This window comes from Daucus carota, chromosome 3 (genome assembly GCF_001625215.2).
Source record: "Daucus carota subsp. sativus chromosome 3, DH1 v3.0, whole genome shotgun sequence".
NCBI classification, from domain to species: domain Eukaryota; kingdom Viridiplantae; phylum Streptophyta; class Magnoliopsida; order Apiales; family Apiaceae; genus Daucus; species Daucus carota.
In genome coordinates, this window is record NC_030383.2 from 21,803,809 (window position 1) to 21,809,790 (window position 5,982).

The window sequence follows — 5,982 nt, forward strand, 5'->3', positions numbered from 1 at the left end:
TGGTTGTATGATATGTTAGTTTGGACTTCAAAGTTGATTTTGACTTGTTCTTTAGTATTTTAATTCTTAATGGTTGATTTTTGAGGAATAGGTGGTATTATAATATGCAGATAAAATGTTGTCAAAAAATTAAAAAATATATATTGTAATATAGACTTTAAAATGTTGTATCTAAATGTTGCAATTCATTAATATAAGAATATTAAAATGGGCATAAAATATTTTTAAAAAAATGCTAATTAAAAGAATCAAATAAGTGTTGCACACAAGTGTTGCATGGAAAACTATGAGACATGGTAAAAAATCAAATAAAGTGTTGCAACAAAATGTTACAATAGGCTATTGAAATATTTAAAAAGTGTTACTCAAAGGGCTAAATATGTTACAATATCAGGCTAATGCAAGATCTTTAGAAGTGTTGCAATACAAGTAAAAGTGTTACATTTGATGACCTATTGCAACGGCCACAAACGCAAGCCCTAATGTTTGGTCAAATTTTACAATATACTATGTCGTAACACTTTTAGGCTATTACACAATATTTTTCCGGGCTTGCAATAGGCCAAATATGGTGTAGTGATATTGTACCTGCCAAGAATGATTACATATAACGTGACAGCTAGAAATAATCACCATGAAGACAATTAAAAATCACCATCTAATAGTATCACAATTTTGCTTTATACTCCGAGTGCTTATGAAATTCTTGTTAACTCAAGTAACAAGCAGATAGTTCAAATTCACAACACACTATGTTAACAAAGCACATGTATTAATAAAAAAGAGAACTAAACCGATTTTAAAGCACTTGGTAATATATGATACCAAAAATAATGAGTCCTAAACAACAAACATCAAATAGTCCAATGCTAAAAACTACACATCATAGATATTTTATAATTGAACTCACTTGTTTGTGTTGAATGTTGCATCAAAAGATACAGCATCACCGTAGAGCTCATAATTTCTTCGCGCCGTGGCATCAGCCCAAAACAGTTTGGTCTGGTGACCATTGTCATCAACCTCATAATCATAGAAAAAAGAGGGATTTGCTTCTTGATTAACTTTAAATTTTTTAATAACCATTTGACCATCATATTCGCCAACAAATCCTTTTAGATCTCTATCAAAATTCCTATAATCTCTTGACGTGGCTCCAACATTCTCATATCCCCCAACCATCTCTTTCATCAATCTAAATGCCTTGCTTGCACCATTAACTTTACTAGCATCAAACACAAAATTCATAGAACACGTAGACATTTGACGATTCCCTCTTAAGAACTGCCTACAATCTTCGGAAACCAAGGGGTGATTGTGTGCTTCAACAAAGCGAAAAATAAAATATATCTGACCAGGTGCAAATTTTAAAACAAGTTTCGCATCACATCCACACCTACCAGACATAGTCCTCCTCCTCTTACCCAACCGAGTTGTACTTCCCTCAGAACTACTATTATTTTCACTATTACCAGCCCTACTACAAACCAATACTTGCTTATTATGGTACCATCATCGTGTTTCTTCTCAGCACTACGACGAATATCAAATCCACACAATCGTGCATACTCCTTAAAAAAAGCAATACCAGCAAATGACTTGTTCAAACACGGATTCAGATTCTCATCATCATCAGTATAAGGAACATAATACTTATGTCCACCAGGACTAACCGTACAACCAGAATCAACTTCTTCAATGTCATTTGAAGAGTAACTGTCCGTCTCCATATCACGTAAATCATCAGCAAATCCAATACCTATAACAAAAGAAAGTCAAAGTTAAAACTAACTGAATTCAGAAAAGCTATTACATAAAACAATCACTGCCAATGCAAACAAAAATCACCACATCAAATTATTGAACAAAATCAAAAATCCTATAAATCAAATTATTATACAACTCAGAGTAAGTGAATTATATAACAATTCACTACAAATCACAACAGAAAATCACCGAATCAAGTTATCGAGCAAAATAAAAAATAATTACTATAAATCAAATTCTTAAGCAACTGATAATCTGTATATTCTACACAACTTCACAACAGTTTCCAACAACAAATCACCTCATCATATTATCAAAAAAATTAAAAAAAAAATCCTATATAATCATGTTGTTATGCAGCTCAGAACACTTTAACTGTTAACAAAATCAATACACTTTACAACAAAAAATCACCTCATCGAGCAAGTATAAAACTCAGTTACAAAAATACATCTACAGTGACCTTTACACCAAATCAATGCTCAACTAAAACAACACCGTCTTTACATCACCTAGAATATGCTCCAACACAGGCTCAAAAACTGAATTACAGATCTTCGAACAATATCGAAACACAAACTATAGTAAATTATCCAAACTATAAAGAAACTACCTTGATTTGAACTTATCTTCAGCAAATCTTCAGTAATCATGATGAAAGCAACGTAATTGACGCGGTGTTTGAGCGAAGATAACGAGATAGGTAGAGCGATTTTGAGGAGAGAGAAAGAGGTTAAGTTTAGAGAGATAACTACTAACCGAAAAAAATACAGAAAAGACTGAAAAGAAACGGGTTTTATATTTTTATTATTATTAAAAATCAACGTCTCAGATTAAATATGGTTTGTAATATTTGTAGGGCTGAGATTAAATCTCATATCTCATATAATTCGGAGTTCTCATGTGAGCACAAGCCTATATATATATATATATATATATATATATATATATATATATATATATATATATATATATATATATATATATATATATATATATATATATATATATAGTGAGGTTCGAGAGAAAACCCTCTTATCAAGAAAACCGAGAAACCCTCTTAGATGCCTTTGATTAATAAAATAGAATATATAATTAAATTTGAAATTAGGAGGGGCAATCTTGACAATAATCTTATTTGTATATATTGCATATCTTTTATTTTTGGTATCTTGCACAACTCAATATATCAAATTAATATCAATCATATTATATCCAAATCGGGACAATCTTGTACAAAATCTTGTTTAAATATTTGCATATCTCATATCTTAGGTATCTTGCACAACTCAATATACCAATTAAAATTACAATTTAATCAGAATCGTAATTACTTTATATCTTTTTATTTTTGGTATCTAATAATACATTTAATTACGATTCCAATAACTGTTCACTTAAATTTTTGGTAATTTAATCAGAATCGTAATTACTTTATATCTTCTATTTTTGGTATCTAATAATACACTTAGTTGAATATTGTAATATTATGAGATTCCAATAACTGTTCACTCAAATTCGTAGAATAATATATAGTAGAATCTTTAAATTAATATTTTAATAAAATTTATATTACTTTAAAAGATTCCCACAAATATATTTTTTATAAGCAAAAGATTCGCTCAAATATAATAGAATAATATATAGTAAAATATTCGCTTAACAAATCTACTATATCTATTATACGAGAACAACCTTTTCTCCAGAGCAAATTTATTCAGGTTAGGAGGCTCAAACCTGTTTCCGAACCTCAATCTAAAACTTAAAAGATGTTCCGTCACCGTGGGCTCCGTTCATGCGATTTGACTCCTACCGCTGGTTTGGACCAAACCAGTGGGAGGCTCTGCTCCACTTTTCCCCTCTCCACCATCAATCCGTCCTTGCCTGCACTGCACAGTCTGAGTTCGTGATTAATTTAGGGCCAGCCTATGTTGGACAGGGAGCTGGTATATTCTTATCTCCCAATTTCACTTCGAGGCTTTGTACAATTACCCTCGTCTTCACGCTGATAACCCTGTCAAGCATCAAATTCATTTCATTACACGGCTATTCTGATGTCATTGATATGAGCCAGTCTACATAGAATCGGGTATGTCATTGCTACATGTTTGATAAAAACTCTGAATCAATTTTATTTTTTTATGTTATAAAAAGGTTGTCTCTTAATTGTTTAAGATTACGAAGGATTCTCTTAATTTTAGAATTTCATGTCAATTATAATTTTGTTATTCTTGTGTTTATATATGTAGTTCTCAGTGATCTCATTTGTAATTTTCGTAACTTTTGTTCTTATTAAAACATTTGTTTTATGATGTAACCTCCCTTCTTTGGACAAGGTGCATACAAGTTTAATATTTATGAATGCTCAGTATGGTCCGGATATATTTCTTCCAGCAGATCAACATTTGTATTTCTTATATATTTGAATTTCACAACAAAACTTATCCGGGAGTTATAAAACATTCTTATCTGGTTCTCATAATAAAAAAGTCTCTTATGATACTGTCCATTGTTTGCGTGCAATATCTTTGTTTTCCCATTAACACACGTAAAATATATACAGCTTCACAGATCACCTACAATATCAGATGGATTTATGCTCTTATGCAATTTCAGACTGCAGCATTGTTGACTTAACCGTTGCCTCACGTTAATTTGTACATGTTTAGGCTTATACAAAGATATGAGTTTCAGTTGCATTAGGGTATAGCGCATACTCTCTGTTCTTTTACATGAGAAATTTGTAGGATTTTTACCTTTAAATTTTTTTGACCGTCTCCACTCATCTAAAGTTTATCCAAAAAATAATAAAAAAACTCCATACCAAAGAGATAAGACTACAGGCTGATTACAAAATTAATTATACAAGACATCACATTACTTGCAAGCTTGAATGTAGACTGATGTAATGACTCAGACCTAGCCTAGGATTGTACTAATTTTATATTTTGCAGATCTTAATTTATTTGACCTTGAGCCTTGAAAGATTTCTTATATTTCATTTAAATTTCGATCAATCATCATATTAGTTACTGTGTATGCATATGTTAGTGATAACCCTTTAAAAAGATTAATGTGTTGATAGAAGCCCCTAATTGGAACTTATATATATCATATGTTATTAGAACTTTATTGTTACTGCATTCCTTTACTAACTGAGAAGTAAATCCCCCCAGCAAACCTTGTAAATTTATGTTACTTTCTAATCTAAACACCCGCCAAACCTTGTAAATCTGTCTTGGTTTCTAATCTCTTTAAACTCTTTGGCTCTTGAGCATAAGACTTCATTGTTTCATCCAAAGAGTCACGATTTGGTTTATTAACAAAATTCCAGCACTATATATTAAGTGCTGATTTATGGACAAGAAAACGATTCGAGGAGGGCCTCAGTTATTAACCATATATGCCAAATACCAGTTCAAGGCAACAAATCTCCTTACTCACTCTGATGATTACATTGTTCCCCGTCACTCGCTTTCTTCTTTGCCTATGTTTGAGAATATGATAGTGTTTGTGATCTATATATAGAGTTTTCATTGCCAAGAGTAATCCCAAATATATTCCAGAAATCTCTCAATTATGTTGTGTGGTTTGTGTTACATGGTGGAGATCTAGAATTTGACTTGGATTCAGGTTCACACTTGGAACAATAATCTGCAACTGTGTTTTTTAGTTGCAGGTAAATTAGTTCTGGTATCATTATTTGTAAGTGTTGTACTAGGTGTATACCATACTATTAGATTAATTTTGTTGGTTGCATTTCATGTTTATAGTTGATATAGAAATATAAAAGATTGTAAGCCTTATAGAAGCATTTAAGTTTTGGTTGCATTATGGTACAATGCACACTACTCGTTCTTCTTATAAATGTGACATCTACAGATTTTGTGCTCTAAATTTGTTGCATAAATATGCAGATTACTGCCAATGACTTGATATACTTTTTATTATATGTTAAGTTTCCTACATATTAAGCTGGTGTATTATCTTTAACAGGTTGACCAAAGGTCTGTGAAAGAGTAAGCCATTGAAGATTGGCTTCCCATAACATCGTCGAGACAAACAAAATGGTGGTACTCTGTATGTCACAATGTCACTGCTAGGGTTGGAGCTAGAGTTCTTTATTATGATATTTGCCTCTCATTTTGTCATCTGCCATCTCCTCAACTTCAATTCCATTCATGGGTGTCGTTGGTTGCAACAATTATGTCCTTA